Source organism: Triticum dicoccoides, chromosome 5A (assembly GCF_002162155.2).
Source record: "Triticum dicoccoides isolate Atlit2015 ecotype Zavitan chromosome 5A, WEW_v2.0, whole genome shotgun sequence".
In the NCBI taxonomy this organism is placed as follows: Eukaryota; Viridiplantae; Streptophyta; class Magnoliopsida; order Poales; family Poaceae; genus Triticum; species Triticum dicoccoides.
In genome coordinates, this window is record NC_041388.1 from 460,727,682 (window position 1) to 460,746,735 (window position 19,054).

Sequence of the window (19,054 nt, forward strand, 5' to 3'; positions counted from 1 at the left end):
TGGACGGAGTTGAAGACATTGCGCAATCCAAGTACTCCAAGGTGTCGCCGGAGTGGTATGCATGTAAGAAAAGGAAACACAAACAACACTCGAAAATACAATGGTTAGCGCATACAAAGTGTCCATTAAGGAAGTATGAGTCTGTGCGGCAAGAATGTTCATGACAAAACACATGAAGCTTAGCGAGATGATATGGAATGAGATGTAAAGCATTCATGGGAACAAAAGCATTCATTGTGCACACAAATGTATTGTGAATGTAATCAATGCAACCATGGTGTAAAATGATGTCATAGAGAGACAGTTTATCAATAGCATGAATATGGCAATGGATGCTCAATATGAGTATGTGATCATGCAATTGATGATGGGCAATATGATCATGATGTATAAATATGTCGTCAAGAAAGATCACAACAAATTTGCTAAGAAAGTGCACAAGCTCATATATCATGGATGACATGGGAATACAAGATGCAACAAGGCAATCATGATGTGAGTCAATCCATGCATAAGATGCAAATTTTTCATGTGTATGATATGTCCATCGAGCATGACATGTGTAAACATAATCAACAAATATGGAGGTGTTGGTGTACCAATGCTCGATGTCGTGGCATGAGTGGAGGTTCGAAGGTGCATACAATAAGTCCGAGCGCTCCTCAATGTGAAGGTCCATAGAGCCAATCTTCAATGTCGCTCCTCCATTCGCGAGATGTATCATGTAGACAACAAGAAGGACACAACAATGAAAGAGTGACCCATCCAATATGCATATTTGAGGATGGCTCAAAGGGAAGGAGTTCACCTTTATGAGAATGTCGAAAATGTTGGTGTCGCACATCGTGTATCTCTTCGCATGACCAAGTTGTTGCATAACGGCACCGCCTTGTGAATCCTCCAAAATGAAAGAACATGACAAACACTTGGAAAAACAAATGAGGTTAGTGGAAGTGCAAAACCTATCATTCGTGTGGTAAGATATCCAACAAGTGTATGCATCATGCTCATCATAAGAAAGCACAAGGGAGCATTTCATAGTATGGAGGCATATGATGCGAGAACAACCAAATACAATAGGCTCAATCAAATAAGCATGCATCACAAGTAATATGCCCAAATCTCCACGATCAATAAGCATAGCAAGTTGGCACTCAATACAAGGGTATATGAGAGATGGCACTAATGGAGACATGAGACAATGATCAAGATAAATCATGTGAGAGTCAAGAGCATATATGTCATCAACCCAAGAAAGCGAGTAATAGTGGAACATGGGTGATGCGACAAAGCAAGCAATCATAGTGATCAAGTCAAGCAAGCTAGTAGTGCGAAGATGAAACGTACTAGAGGTAATCATGGCAATCATGTCATGTGTGCAAATAGTGGGCATGAATAATTCACATGACATAGCATAAGCATGAAAGCAAGATATGAGGAAAGTATCATCATTGCATCGTCAAGAGGTCATATGGAAATAGCAATGGAACATCACGGCTCTCCCAACACAACAAGCATCAATAGCATGAGGCACATGATAAACATGGCAATAGCAACAAGGATCTCCAACAAGCATGCAAATACACATAGAAGTAGCATAACGGTGAATCATGGGTAGATGCAAGCAAGGGTCACAATTGCATGGAAAAACCATGGAAAGAGGCAAAGCATGCAAAGTGAACACAACAAAATGGGCATAATGTAACAAGTGATATATAGCCCAAAGCCGTATGAGAGCCAAGTAAAAGGAATGTGCGAAGTTGTTGCGCAAAGAGAATGGTGGTAAGGATAGTACACGAGATCCCAAGTCATATTTGCTCTCAAGAGCTCGTTTCGTCAACTCATGGGATTGTGAGGTTGACGAGTGTCCATAAGTACCTACACAAAACAAAGGCAAAGGGAAAATTGTGTGTGCGTGGTATATGTACACATCATCCATTATGATGTGCATGTGCTTGTGTCGGTTAGCACAAAATATCCAATGCTCAAATAAATGAGATGCATGATATAGAAACATGTCATCCATCATGATAGGTTTGTTGTTATGTATAGCGTAATGGAGACTAAAGTTGTGTAATGCATCATGGGAAATATCGAGAGCATTGTTATGCGTGGAATGCATATGGTGCAAGCAATTATGAGAATCATGCAAAGTATGGAATGCATCAAAATCTCCTAATATGTATCAGGAAACTATGGGGGTCTCCTCATGAGCATTAATGGAAACATCACATGGAGAATATTGACAACATCCAAAACAATGCATATTGGGAACAATGTGATCATGGCATGGCATAGTAGATGAATTGCGCAAATCATGTAAAGGAAGCGTGGCAATATCATCGCATGAAAACAAAAGCCAATGACCATCATCTTGTCATCTATGCCATAAGTGCAAATGTGATTTATTTTAGTGGGGCATGCATAGCTACTATGTTGAGATTGAAATGATGCAATATGGGATATCTCACTCATAGCATATGACAAGTTTAAAGGATTATCAAACATGACGTGACCAATAGAATTTTCACATGATATCATATGGAGCATAGCATCACAACTAGGTAACTCAACATGCTCATCATCATATTCATCATAAATAGGTAAGTCATGACATGAAGAAGTCGCACTAGCATGAAGCATGGGAATAGGTGGATCAACATCATGAAAGCAATCATTGGTGAGATAGTCCACTAGTGGGAAAAGAGAAGCACCATCACCTATTTTACCTTTGGAGCATCGCTCATGTGTTGTAGGTGAGGTGTCGAAGACCAAGTCGTGGTCATTTTCATCTTGATGGAACCATGTTGGGGGTGCATCTTCTTCCACCATGGCCATCGTTGTCTCCATTGGAGGTAAGGACTCGTCGAGGATAGGCGTGTCATCATGTAGGAGACCTGGCACCAAAGAAGAAAACACACTCAAAGTAGAGGTTAAATCGTTAGAAATCATAGTGGCCTCACGTGCCCTCTCAACTACCTCACTCACTAAGTGTTGTGGCTCACTCACTCATGGTATGATGCTCTCACTCATACGGTTGGTGGAGTCACTCAAATGGCTCTCAACCTCACATAGGATATGTGGCATGCTCTCATGTATGGGGCTAGTGGTGGTCACACTCATCCTCTCATAGGAAATGCACTCAATGTCATATATGGTGGAGTCACTCATGTCACTCATGGGGTGGGGGCTCTCCTCACATGGCAATTGGAGCATCTCTTCATATGTGGGTGTCGGAGAGATGTAGGTGCAAATGTCTGCATGCTCAATCATGTCATAGTCGTAGGTGTGGATGAAGGCCGAAGATGGCACATCATCACTCTCCTCTAAGACCAAAGATAAGGTCTCATTTGCGGTCTCGTAGCTTGACTCGGAGTATGAGTCCAATATGGGCGTCATCTTCATGTTGTTGAAGAGGTTCATGCTCGTCACCGTGGTCGAAGGGGATAACCCTAGCTCGACCTTCTTGTCACCATCTTGTTGTTGGAGGCCCATATGATGTGGCACCTCGTAGCTCGTCTCCATGACCGATGGGAATTTCCCATGCTCGACCATCTTCTTTGAGGGGCTTCCAAAGATGGAAGTGTCGCCCTCGCTCGTTGGTGGTCGCCTCATTGGTGAAGATGTCGATGTAGGCGAACTCATGGGAAGTACGCAAAGATGTCGTACGTCCGAAGGAGAAGATGCCTTGAGAACACTTGGCGAAGATGCCGAAGTGGTTGGTGCAGCCGTAGCTCCATCTTGGTGGTGCTTGTCTCGCGGTCTTCTCTTATGCTCATGAAGGTTGGCCTTGGCGTGAAGTAGGGCTTGTTGGGACTTGTGCATTTGCATTTGGCGAGCATCTTCATGATGATGGTGTCATTGTCATGCTTGAGCTCGATGGCGTTTGTCATCGTCGTGCACATGATGCTTGGAGGTGACTTGCCCTTCATGACGATGTGGATCACGAACGTGATGGTGGTCGCCATGGAGATTTGGACGCGGACGAATTGTGCTTGCATCATTTTTGCGCTCCGAAGACTTCTGACTTGAACGTTGCCGCCTTGAGGATGATGAAGGGGAAGAACGGTTGATCAACAAGGTCTGAATGTCCTCCATCCTTGCATCTTGCTCCTCCTTTTGTGCGGAAAGCTTGTTGTCGGTGCAGTCCCTTTCCCTTGCTTCGGAGTGACGAATGTCGATGGAGAGGTTCTCGATGCGCTCTCGCAATCTTGATTGTGCGCCTTGCATTTGTCGTTGTAGATCAAAGATTGACGCTTTGGTGATGTAGTTGTTCATGACGTCGTTGTTGTCGAAGACCGGAGATGAAATGCCTTGCCTATCCATCACAATACTTGAGCAAATATGAGTGGAGAAAGGAGAAGAACTATACCAAATGTACCTTGACCGATGTTGAAGATGGATCAATGATCACTCAATGATGTAACAAGGAAATAGCACAATTGGTACCAATTCTTGTCGTTTTCCCACACCTACATAAATAAGGCTTATAGTGGAGCTCGGTGAGGATAGTGGCACAAAAATTTGATGCAAAATGTTAGCAAGAGTCAATAATGTTGAAAGAGATTCACAAATTCGCAAGTGAAACAAGTAGACCAATAGCAATGAATGGCACATGGAAATGCACACACGGATAGATATTGATGCGGAGCATCCCACGTTCATCCCCATGTACACTCTGCCTACCCTCCAAGCCCCAAGAGGACATACGATGAGACCTCAACCATACGCCATGGGACACAAGGTGAACTCACTCCTCTTCGCACCGTCACTTTCCCCATATGAGACATGGTTTCTACCTCATGCATGGACCTTGCATATACTCAGGTACAACCGAGACGACCATGGAGGATCCAAGGACCAAGGCCAAGCATGGAAGAGGAGACGAAAGAAAGGAGAAGGAGAAGACGGTGGCTGCTGAAGACTAGCCGGACATCCGGACGCAGAGCCGGATCATCCGGGCTGATAGAGGCAAAGGTGTCCCGTCTTTCGATGAGATGATGGATATCGCTTTGGTGGCAGTCGACTTTGACGATCCGACTACGAACGTGCGAGGACGTCGCGCCTTAGCAATCGCTAAACCAACTCCGAGAGGTTATTGACCACGCTGGAGCACGATCAACCTGACCACGAGGGTCTGTTTCCTGCAAGCAAACGAAGAACAAGCAAGAAACTGAGATTGCAATCTGGATATTGCGAATATAAGATCAAAGCTTTATTGATCAAGGTGGGGTTCTGTGACGCCTTTGTCTGGTCGTTGAACACAAACGAAGTACGCGAAGTTGCAGCTATGGCGAACTTTTAATCTAAACAAAACCCACAGTCTAAACGATGCCCTAAGGGCTGTATATATGGAGGAAGAGGGGGGAATTTCGTGGCCCTTGGTGGAGGGGTCCGAAATCAACCATATCTCTTGTTTCCCCACACATACGGACTCTAAAAATAGCCTATACTTATGTATTTCGAAATTACATGGGCCTGGCCAATAATAAGGTGACGCAGCACCTAAAAATAGCCCCGGGACGAAATTTATGAAGTGGCATCTTGTATATTTCGTCCAAGGCTTCATGCTCCCATTATGGTGGCTTCAAAGTCCTGAAATCATCACTTGTAACTCCGTTCTTGTTCCCCTTGCGCATGCCATCATCTCCATGCTTGTTCTTGCTCCAATGTTCATCCTTCTCCAAGCTAGGCCCTTCATTTGTAAGCAAAACAAATGTATCCAATTTAGGCAGCATCATATTCTCATGAACATTAGAATCATTACCAAGAAACGAAAGTACCTGGTAATTTAGTTGGCGTGCACGAGCTCTAGTAATTGGTCCAGTATGTATAGCAGCAGGGGCTGTGGGTGTAACAATTGTATTGATGTCCTCATCATCCTCCCCTTCTTGAAATGAAGTCGTCCTCGACGGAAGTTCATCTTCCTCACCCAAATAAGACTTCAAATCTGCAATGTTAAAAGTGGGACTAACCCCAAAATCTGCAGGCAGCTCAAGTTTATATGCATTATCATTTATTTCTCTAACACCTTAAAGGGACCATCAGCACGTGGCATTAACTTTGATTTGCGCAAATCAGGAAATCTATCCTTACGCAAATGTAACCAAACAAGATCTCCAGGTGCAAACACAACATGTTTTCTACCCTTATCTCCAGCAAGTTTATATTTAGCATTCATACGCTCAATGTTTTCCTTAGTTAACTCATGCATTTTTAAAATCAATTCAGCACGTTGTTTAGCATCAAAATTAACCTTCTCCGAAGATGGAAGAGGCAACAAATCAATAGGTGCACGAGGTAGGAAACCATACACAACTTCAAAAGGGCACATCTTAGTAGTAGAATGCAATGAACGATTATAAGCATATTCAATATGAGGCAAGCATTCCTCCCACATTTTCTTATTATTCTTCAAAACAGCCCTAAGCATAGTAGACAACGTTCTATTGACTACTTCAGTTTGTCCATCAGTTTGGGGGTGACAAGTAGTACTAAAAAGCAGTTTAGTCCCCAACTTAGCCCATAAACATCTCCAAAAGTGATAGAGGCTGAGGTGTCCCGTCTTTCGATGAGATGGTGGATTTCGCTTTGTGGAAGTCGACTTTGACGATCCGACTACGAACGTGCGAGGACGTCGCGCCTTAGCAATCGCTAAACCAACTCCGAGAGGTTATTGACCACGCCGGAGCACGATCAACCTGACCACGAGGGTCTGTTTCCTGCGAGCATACGAAGAACAAGCAAGAAACTAAGATTGCAATCTGGATATTGCGAATATAAGATGAAAGCTTTATTGATCAAGGTGGGGTTCTGTGACGCCTTTGTCTGGTCGTTGAACACAAACGAAGTACGCGAAGTTGCAGCTATGGCGAACTTTTAATCTAAACAAAACCCAAAGTCTAAACGATGCCCTAAGGGCTGTATATATGGAGGAAGAGGGGGGGAATTTCGTGGCCCTTGGTGGAGGGGTCCGAAATCAACCCTATCTCTTGTTTCCCCACACATACGGACTCTAAAAATAGCCTATACTTATGTATTTCGAAATTACATGGGCCTGGCCCAATAATAAGGTGACGCAGCACCTAAAATAGCCTCGGGACGAAATTTATGAAGTGGCATCTTGTATGTTTCGTCCAAGGCTTCATGCACCCATTATGGTGGCTTCAAAGTCCTGAAATCATCACTTGTAACTCCATTCTTGTTCCCCTTGCGCATGCCATCATCTCCATGCTTGTTCTTGCTCCAATGTTCATCCTTCTCCAAGCTAGGCCCTTCATTTGTAGGCAAAACAAATGTATCCAATTTAGGCAGCATCATATTCTCATGAACATTAGAATCATTACCAAGAAACGAAAGTACCTGGTAATTTAGTTGGCGTGCACGAGCTCTAGTAATTGGTCCAGTATGTATAGCAGCAGGGGCTGTGGGTGTAACAATTGTATTGATGTCCTCATCATCCTCCCCTTCTTGAAATGAAGTCGTCCTCGACGGAAGTTCATCTTCCTCACCCAAATAAGGCTTCAAATCTGCAATGTTAAAAGTGGGACTAACCCCAAAATCTGCAGGCAGCTCAAGTTTATATGCATTATCATTTATTTTCTCTAACACCTTAAAGGGACCATCAGCACGTGGCATTAGCTTTGATTTGCGCAAATCAGGAAATCTATCCTTACGCAAATGTAACCAAACAAGATCTCCAGGTGCAAACACAACATGTTTTCTACCCTTATCTCCAGCAAGTTTATCTTTAGCATTCATACGCTCAATGTTTTCCTTAGTTAACTCATGCATTTTTAAAATCAATTCAGCACGTTGTTTAGCATCAAAATTAACCTTCTCCGAAGATGGAAGAGGCAACAAATCAATAGGTGCACGAGGTAGGAAACCATACACAACTTCAAAAGGGCACATCTTAGTAGTAGAATGCAATGAACGATTATAAGCAAATTCAATATGAGGCAAGCATTCCTCCCACATTTTCTTATTATTCTTCAAAACAGCCCTAAGCATAGTAGACAACATTCTATTGACTACTTCAGTTTGTCCATCAGTTTGGGGGTGACAAGTAGTACTAAAAAGCAGTTTAGTCCCCAACTTAGCCCATAAACATCTCCAAAAGTGGCTAAGAAATTTAGTATCACGATCTGAAACAATAGTATTTGGCACACCATGCAAGCGAATAATTTCACGAAAGAACAAATCAGCAACATTAACATCATCATCGCTTTTATGACATGGTATAAAGTGTGCCATTTTCGAGAATCTATCCACGACAACAAATATGCTATCCCTCCCCTTCTTTGTTCAAGGTAAACCTAAAACAAAGTCCATAGATATATCCTCCCAAGGAACACTAGGTACAGGCAAAGGCATATATAAACCATGAGGATTGAGTCGTGACTTAGCTTTTTGACATGTAGTGCAGCGAGCAATAAAACGCTCAACATCCCGTCTCATCTTTGGCCAAAAGAAATGTGTAGCAAGTACGTCCTCCGTCTTCTTCACGCCAAAGTGTCCCATTAATCCTCCTCCATGCGCCTCCTGCAACAACAAAAGACGAACGGAGCTAGCTGGAATGCATAGCTTGTTAGCACGAAACACAAATCCATCGTTAACAACAAACTTGTTCCACATTCTTCCTTCTTTACAATTCTGCATTACATCTTTAAAATCAGCATCATGCACATATTGATCTTTGATGGTCTCCAAACCAAATATTTTGAAGTCAAGTTCTGAAAGCATAGTATAGCGACGAGACAATGCATCAGCAATAACATTTTCTTTTCCCTTCTTGTGTTTAATGACATAAGGGAAAGTCTCAATGAATTCAACCCATTTAGCATGTCTACGATTCAGTTTAGCTTGACTTTTAATATGTTTCAAACATTCATGATCAGAATGTATAACAAATTCTTTGGGCCATAGATAATGTTGCCATGTTTCTAAAGTCCGAACAAGAGCATATAATTCTTTATCATAAGTAGAATAATTCAGACTAGGCCCACTCAATTTTTCAGAAAAGTATGCAACAGGTTTGCCATCTTGTAATAACGCACCTCCTAATCCAATTCCACTAGCATCACATTCAAGCTCAAAAGTCTTATTAAAATCAGGAAGTTGGAGTAAAGGAGCATGTGTCAACTTATCTTTCAATACCGTGAAGGCTTCTTCCTGTGCGGTACCCCAAAGAAAAGGCACATCTTTCTTTATAAGCTCATTGAGAGGTGCAGCAATGGTGCTGAAATCTCTCACAAAACGCCTATAGAATCCAGCGAGGCCAAGAAAACTCCTCACTTGTGTGACCGTTTTGGGCTGCGGCCAACTCTCAATAGCTTCAATCCTGGCTTTATCAACTTCAATTCCCTGTGGAGTAACAACATAGCCAAGAAAAGATACTCGGTCGGTGCAAAAGGTGCACTTCCCAAGGTTACCAAACAAACGTGCATCACGTAGAGCAATAAAAACAGCACGTAAATGTTCCAAATGTTCTTCCAAAGATCTGCTATAAATCAATATGTCATCAAAGTAAACTACCACAAATCGTCCAATGAAAGCACGTAAAACTTCGTTCATTAATCTCATGAAAGTACTAGGTGCATTAGTTAACCCAAAAGGCATGACTAACCACTCATATAATCCAAACTTAGTTTTAAATGCTGTTTTCCATTCATCTCCCAATTTCATACGAATTTGATGGTAGCCACTACGCAAATCAACTTGGGAGAATATTGTAGAGCCACTCAATTCATCAAGCATATCATCTAGCCTAGGAATAGGATGACGATAACGAATAGTAATATTATTAATGCCTCTACAATCAACACACATACGTGATGTACCATCCTTTTTCGGCACTAGAATAATAGGAACAGCACAAGGACTAAGGGATTCGCGTATATAACCTTTGTCGAGAAGCTCTTGTACTTGACGCATAATCTCCTTCGTCTCCTCTGGATTGGTACGGTATGGTGCACGGTTTGGCAGTGAAGCACCGGGAATTAAGTCAATCTGATGCTCAATCCCTCGAATAGGCGGTAATCCCGGTGGCACGTCTTGTGGAAAAACGTCAGCGAACACCTGCAAAATGTTAGTGACAGCAGGAGGCAAAGAGGAAGACACGTCCTCGAATGAAAATAATGCCTCTTTGCACACAAAAGCATAGCAAACAGATTTGCTGAAATCTAGCTCATCAATATCAGATTTGGTGGCAAATAAACATGCACTTTTCAATTTAATTTCAGAAGCAACACTAGATGGTTTATTATTAGGCTTCATTTGTTGCTCAAATTCTTTTGCCACAATATGATTTTCACTCTTATTCTTCTCCTGTTGTGCTTTATTAGCTCTATTAATATCATCTTTCAAAATGGAATCAGGAGTCATAGGAAGCAAAGTAATACTTTTATCCTTATGAACAAGAGTATAGTGATTGTTTCTACCATGGTGTACAGAATTTTTATCAAATTGCCATGGTCTACCAAGTAATAAGGAACATGCTTGCATAGGTACCACATCACAATCAACATAATCAGCATATGTAGAGATACTAAAATGCACACGAACAGTACGTGTTACCTTAACCTTGCCGCTGTTGTTGAACCATTGGATGTAGTAAGGATGTGGATGTGGTCTTGTGGTGAGAGAAAGCTTCTCCACCATCTCCATGCTAGCCAAGTTGTTGCAGCTCCCTCCGTCTATTATGACGCGCACAGAACGTTCCTTCACAACTCCCTTGGTATGGAACAAATTGTGCCTCTGATTTTGCTCTGCTTGTGTGACCTGCACACTCAAAACACGTTGAGCAACTAAACATTCATACCTGTCAGCGTCTTCAGGAGCCATGTATTGCGTCTCATGATCAGAATCATCTCCACCATGTTCTTCACGTGTAATAAGAGCCAATGTCTCTTCATCATAGTCACTAGCGGACTCATATCCACCATCCGCGGTAGCAATCATCACACGCGGAGATTTGCATTCCCTCGCATAATGACCTCCTCCCTTACAACGACGACAAATAATATCACTTGTGTGCCCTGTTGATGCCATGGAAGAAGAAGAACGCTGTGCAGGACCCGCAGGTGCGCTCTTGGAAGATAATGGTGGTTGTGCCTGTTTTCTTGTATCACGGCTGGAGGTGGCACCGGATGGAGGTGCTGGTGCAGTTGAAGTAGAAGATGCACGTGGTGTCCATGATGAAGGTCGGCCTGCAGAAAAGTTAGTTCGCCCCAATGCTTGTCGATCCTGCACTTCACGTTCAGCTTTACAAGCAAGATGGAATAAACGAGTGATATTAGTATACTCCTTATAGACTAGAATGGTCTGAATCTCTCTATTTAATCCACCCAGAAAACGTGCAAGCATAGCTTCATTCTCCTCAACAATACCACATCTAATCATGCCAGTTTGTAATTCCTGATAATATTCTTCTACAGAATTTTTTCCTTGTCTTAAGCGCTGTAATTTTTGAAGCAATTCACGTTGATAATATGGTGGAACCCAACGCGTACGCATAGCAGTTTTCAAAGCAGCCCAAGTAGTTGGAATAGGATACAATCTACAATGTTCAGACCACCATACACATGCAAAACTAGTGAAAGCACAAACAGCAGCAGCAACTCGTCTCTCCTCAGGATATTGTAAACATGTAAATCGTTGTTCAGTTTCTAACTCCCAAGTAAGATATATATCAGGAACATATCTACCCTCAAATGTTGGAATATTCAATTTCAGTTTAGGAATATGGACATCATCTCGTACCTGAGGTGGTGGTGCAGGCCTACCATTACGAATATATACCTGAGGTCGACCTGCTGGTGGTGGTACAGGTGGCTGCACGTAGTGTTGATTTTGATCAACCTCATCCTCATAGTCTCCCACATAATCATCCTCCTCCGCATCAGCAGCAGGAGCCACAGAAGTATCAACAGCAGCACCAACAGTTTGGCCAAACGCAAGAGGAACACGGCTTGCTCGGCGGAGGTCTGCTTTGCGACGTGGAGGTAGTCGTTGTTGTTGTTGTTGTTGGAGAGGTGCGTTAGCTGCAGCGGGTGGTGGTGGTGGAAGACGCGCGAGCAATTCATTAAACTTGTTATCGAGCTTTGTTTTGAACGTCTTCTCAAAGCCAGTGATCTTCTCCATGGCCTCTTCAAAATTGTTCAGCACATCTTGCACCTGTTCAGTCATCATTTGCTGAAACTTATCATGAAGCTCCTTGTTCGATAAATTCTCCCAGTCAATCTCGTCGGCTTGTGATCCTGGCATGGTTAGCAGCAATAGAAACACACAAGAATATGATCCTACAGACTACGAACAAGTGGTGGTGGTGGGTGTCACAAATCCGTCAAGCAAATCTCAAATTCTTACCAGTTCTTACCCAGCAGCAGGCGGTGATCGGCAACCGTTGTAGTCAAAAACTCTCAAAGCTTGGATATAGCGATTACCAGGGAGAGTCAAACGCACGACGTAGATGTATGTGGAGCTGGGAAGGCTTATAATATGGTAGCAAAAAGGGTCAGCAATAATCAATTCAGAGATGCAAAGTTGAATAAACGCTCAACGACGGTACTGTGCTGGTCCTAGGCTAGACTGTGCTAGAGACGCGAGCCTAGAACACTAACAAAATCACGGCGCGGCACGTAAACAAGGGAAAAGCACACTCTGAATTTTTTTTTTGCTCTGTTTTTTTTTGCGCTCCTTTTTTTTGCGCTGTTTTTTTTTGCGAAAAATCACTATAATGGCGAGTGTCTCAAAACTCTTCCTAGCTCAAACTGATAGGATGGGCACGAAATTTTTTCGACCAATTTTTTTTTTTTCGACTGCCCGGACCCAAAAACTGGAAACGGGTCAAAAAAAACTTCCTATAATGGCACCTGTCTCAAAACACTCAGAAACACCTAAAAATAGGATAGCCAGAAATTTTTTCGAAAAATGCGTTTTCGAAAAATTTTGGGCCTAAACGGAGCGTGGCTACCCGACTCTTTTTTTTTTCCGAAACCTACTCCGGCAAGGAAACACGAATCGGAAACTAGATGGATCCCGAAAACAAACCTAATAAGCAAAGAACTCGGATTGGTGGTGGATATATGGTGGTGGTATATGGCAGCGGTGGTGGTAGCGGTGGTAGTATATGGATATGGATCGGTGGTGGTATATGGACACGGATTGGTGGTGGTATATGGATACGGATTCGGTGCGGTGGTGGTAGATGGCAGGGGCGATGATGATGGTGCGGCGGCGGCGTGACAACTTATGACCAGAACTCGAAACTCTAAAAGACTAGACTCTAAGACCAGCAACTAGACACGACGATGCAACCGCAAATTCAACAAAGCAAAACCCTAAAAAGATTATGCAAGGCTCAGATTGGTTCGGATACGATGAACTAACCCTAATTTTTTTTTGTGGCTTTTTCGTGGACTATAGGTATGAAGAGCAGACTCGATCTAAACTACTAAAAAAATTGTAAAATCTCACCGAGCAACCTGGAAATCTGATACCACTTGATAGAGGCAAAGGTGTCCCGTCTTTCGATGAGATGGTGGATTTCGCTTTGGTGGAAGTCGACTTTGACGATCCGACTACGAACGTGCGAGGACGTCGCGCCTTAGCAATCGCTAAACCAACTCTGAGAGGTTATTGACCACGCCGGAGCACGATCAACCTGACCACGAGGGTCTGTTTCCTGCGAGCAAACGAAGAACAAGCAAGAAACTAAGATTGCAATCTGGATATTGCGGATATAAGATGAAAGCTTTATTGATCAAGGTGGGGTTCTGTGACGCCTTTGTCTGGTCGTTGAACACAAACGAAGTACGCGAAGTTGCAGCTATGGCGAACTTTTAATCTAAACAAAACCCCAAAGTCTAAACGATGCCCTAAGGGCTGTATATATGGAGGAAGAGGGGGGGAATTTCGTGGCCCTTGGTGGAGGGGTCCGAAATCAACCCTATCTCTTGTTTCCCCACACATACGTACTCTAAAAATAGCCTATACTTATGTATTTCGAAATTACATGGGCCTGGCCCAATAATAAGGTGACGCAGCACCTAAAATAGCCTCGGGACGAAATTTATGAAGTGGCATCTTGTATATTTCGTCCAAGGCTTCATGCACACATTATGGTGGCTTCAAAGTCCTGAAATCATCACTTGTAACTCCGTTCTTGTTCCCCTTGCGCATGCCATCATCTCCATGCTTGTTCTTGCTCCAATGTTCATCCTTCTCCAAGCTAGGCCCTTCATTTGTAAGCAAAACAAATGTATCCAATTTAGGCAGCATCATATTCTCATGAACATTAGAATCATTACCAAGAAACGAAAGTACCTGGTAATTTAGTTGGCGTGCACGAGCTCTAGTAATTGGTCCAGTATGTATAGCAGCAGGGGCTGTGGGTGTAACAATTGTATTGATGTCCTCATCAAGATGTGAGTGACCTCAACTATGATTATGACAATAAACAGTGCGTAGCACATGGTGGAAATTGGTGGATGGGATGGTGGACAGCGAATGGGATAATGATGCAGCGGCTGCGTGACTAATGTGAACAGAACTCGAAACTCTAAAGGAACTAGACACTAAGACCAGCAACTCGACACGGCGATGCAACCGATAATTCAATAATGCAAACAATGAAAAGAAAATTGCAAAGGCTCAGTCTGGCTAGGACAAAGGATGAATAGATCTAACTTTTGTTTTGTGGCTTTTTCTTGGACAATAGGTAAGAAAATAAATCTAATCTAGGAAAAACTGGAAATTCTCACCGAGCAACCTGAAAACTGATACCACTTGATAGAGGCGAGGGTGTCCCGATCTTTCGATGAGATGATAACTATCGATTTGGTGGAGACGACTTTGACGATCCGACTACAAACGTGCACGACGTTGCGCCTTAGCAATCGCTAAACCAATCTTCTGAGGTTACTGACGATGCCGGAAGCACGGTCAGCCTGACCACGAAGGTCTATTCCTGCAAGCAATCGAAGAACGAGCAAGAATATGATAAAGCAATCTGAATATTGCAAATATATATGAGGTATTGATAATGGTGGGGATCCGGAAGCGGTCTTGGTCTGGTCGTTGGACACAAACGAAGTACACGAAGTTGCAATGGCTAACTTTTAACTAAACAAATCCCAAGGAAAAGCTACTAGATGGATCTACTTATATAAGAGCAAGGGGTGGCGGCCAAGGAGGTGGGAGGACGTCCCAAGGCAGCCTAAAACTAAATCTAGGTCGTACAAGGCCAATGGGCCCAAGTGGAGGTGATGTAACACCTTTGGACTTGTAGTTTGACTCGGATTCTGCTGCAGCATCAGATTGTTTCGTCCACAACTCAACGCTCCAGACGAATTTGAAGGTGATTCCAATTGGGTTGGAAAGTGCACGAAATCTAGTTTCCAACAAAAAAAGAATCACCCAATTCGGAGTTAGTATGAAAAACTTGTGTGCGTTTTGAGTCAGGTATGTCTGTGCAGTCCGAATCTGAATCCAGAACGTGAGAGACTTGGACTCTATCTTCTCTTGGGCCAAAAGTGACGTGAGAGAACTTTTTGGACAGCAAATAAACATCTCTTTCTTCCTTATCTTCATATGTGGATTGTACAAATGTCCCATACACCTGCAATTAGACAAAACACAAAAGTGTGTGAAGTATTTTTGTTCTGGATAACATAAATAGATTATTGAATAGTTTGCACTAGAAATCACCTGACAAATATGCAATATTTTTGGTCATATCCAAGGTAGTCATGTCCTCATCACGAATAGTACGTGTTACCTTAACCTTGCCGCTGTTGTTGAACCATTGGATGTAGTAAGGATGTGGATGTGGTCTTGTGGTGAGAGAAAGCTTCTCCACCATCTCCATGCTAGCCAAGTTGTTGCAGCTCCCTCCATCTATGATGATGCGCACAGAACGTTCTTTCACAACTCCATTGGTATGGAACAAATTGTGCCTCTGATTTTGCTCAGCTTGTGTGACCTGCACACTCAAAACACGTTGAGCAACTAAACATTCATACCTGTCAGCGTCTTCAGGAGCCATGTATTGCGTCTCATGATCAGAATCATCTCCACCATGTTCTTCACGTGTAATAAGAGCCAAAGTCTCCTCATCATAGTCACTAGCGGACTCATATCCACCATCCGCGGTAGCAATCATCACACGCGGAGATTTGCATTCTCTCGCATAATGACCTCCTCCCTTACAACGACGACAAATAATATCACTTGTGTGCCCTATTGATGTCATGGAAGAAGAAGAACGCTGTGCAGGCCCGCAGGTGCGCTCTTGGCAGATAATGGTGGTTGTGCCTGTTTTCTTGTATCACGGCTGGAGGTGGCACCGGATGGAGGTGCTGGTGCAGTTGAAGTAGAAGATGCACGTGGTGTCCATGATGAAGGTCGGCCTGCAGAAAAGTTAGTTCGCCCCAATGCTTGTCGATCCTGCACTTCACGTTCAGCTTTACAAGCAAGATGGAATAAACGAGTGATATTAGTATACTCCTTATAGACTAGAATGGTCTGAATCTCTCTATTTAATCCACCCAGAAAACGTGCAAGCATAGCTTCATTCTCCTCAACAATACCACATCTAATCATGCCAGTTTGTAATTCCTGATAATATTCTTCTACAGAATTTTTCCCTTGCCTTAAACGCTGTAATTTTTGAAGCAATTCACGTTGATAATATGGTGGAACCCAACGAGTACGCATAGCAGTTTTCAAAGCAGCCCAAGTAGTTGGAATAGGATATAATCTACAATGTTCAGACCACCATACACATGCAAAACTAGTGAAAGCACAAACAGCAGCAGCAACTCGTCTCTCCTCAGGATATTGTAAACATGTAAATCATTGTTCAGTTTCTAACTCCCAAGTAAGATATATATCAGGAACATATCTACCCTCAAATGGTGGAATATTCAATTTCAGATTAGGAATATGGACATCATCTCGTACCTGAGGTGGTGGTGCAGGCCTACCATTACGAATATATACCTGAGGTCGACCTGCTGGTGGTGGTGCAGGTGGCTGCACGTAGTGCTGATTTTGATCAACCTCATCCTCATAATCTCCCACATAATCATCCTCCTCCGCATCAGCAGCAGGAGCCACAGAAGTATCAACAGCAGCACCAACAGTTTGGCCAAACGCAAGAGGAACACGACTCGCTCGGCGAAGGTCTGTTTCGCGATGTGGAGGTAGTCGTTGTTGTTGTTGTTGGAGAGGTGCGTTAGGTGCAGCGGGTGGTGGTGGTGGAAGACGCGCGAGCAATTCATTAAACTTGTTATCGAGCTTTGTTTCGAACGTCTTCTCAAGGCCAGTGATCTTCTCCATGGCCTCTTCAAAATTGTTCAGCACATCTTGCACCTGTTCAGTCATCATTTGCTGAAACTTATCATGAAGCTCCTTGTTCGATAAATTCTCCCAGTCAATCTCGTCGGCTTGTGATCCTGGCATGGTTAGCAGCAATAGAAACACACAAGAATATGATCCTACAGACTACTAACAAGTGGTGGTGGTGGGTGTCACAAATCCGTCAAGCAAAACTCAAATTCTTACCAGTTCTTACCCAGCAACAGGCGGTGATCGGCAACCATTGTAGTCAAAACTCTCAAAGCTTGGATAGAGCGATTACCAGGGAGAGTCAAACGCACGACGTAGATGTATGTGGAGCTGGGAAGGCTTATAATATGGTAGCAAAAAGGGTCAGCAATAATCAATTCAGAGATGCAAAGTTGAATAAACGCTCAACGACGGTACTGTGCTGGTCCTAGGCTAGACTGTGCTAGAGACGCGAGCCTAGAACACCAACAAAATCACGGCGCGGCACCGAAACAAGGGAAAAGCACACTCTGAAAAAAAAATCGCTCTTTTTTTTGCGCTCTTTTTTTTTGCGCTGCTTTTTTTTTGCGAAAAATCACTATAATGGCGAGTGTCTCAAAACTCTTCCTAGCCCAAACTGACAGGATGGACACGAAATTGTTTCGACCAAATTCTTTTTTTTGACTACCCGGACCCAAAAACTGGAAACGGGTCAAAAAAAACTTCCTATAATGGCACCTGTCTCAAAACACTCAGAAACACCTAAAAATAGGATAGCCAGAATTTTTTTCGAAAAATGCGTTTTCGAAAATTTTTGGGCCTAAACGGAGCGTGGTTTCCCGACTCTTTTTTTTTGTCCGAAACCTACTCCGGCAAGGAAACACGAATCGGAAACTAGATGGATCTCGAAAACAAACCTAATATGACAAGAACTCGGATTGGTGGTGGATATATGGTGGTAGATGGCAGCGGTGGTGGTATATGATAGCTGTGGTGGTATATGGATACGGATTCGAAGCGGTGGCGGATAAGCGGTGGTGGTAGATGGCAGGGGCGATGATGATGGTGCGGCGGCGGCGTGACAACTTATGACCAGAACTCGAAACTCTAAAAGACTAGACTCTAAGACCAGCAACTAGACACGACGATGCAACCGCAAATTCAACAAAGCAAAACCCTAAAAAGATTATGCAAGGCTCAGATTGGTTCGGATATGATGAACTAACCCTAATTTTTTTGTGGCTTTTTCGTGGACTATAGGTATGAAGAACAGACTCGATCTAAACTACAAAAAACTGTAAAATCTCACCAAGCAACCTGGAAATCTGATACCACTTGATAGAGGCAAAGGTGTCCCGTCTTTCGATGAGATGATGGATATCGCTTTGGTGGCAGTCGACTTTGACGATCTGACTACGAACGTGCGAGGACGTCGCGCCTTAGCAATCGCTAAACCAACTCCGAGAGGTTATTGACCACGCCGGAGCACGATCAACCTGACCACGAGGGTCTGTTTCCTGCAAGCAAACGAAGAACAAGCAAGAAACTGAGATTGCAATCTGGATATTGCGAATATAAGATGAAAGCTTTATTGATCAAGGTGGGGTTCTGTGACGCCTTTGTCTGGTCGTTGAACACAAACGAAGTACGCGAAGTTGCAGCTATGGCGAACTTTTAATCTAAACAAAACCCACAGTCTAAACGATGCCCTAAGGGCTGTATA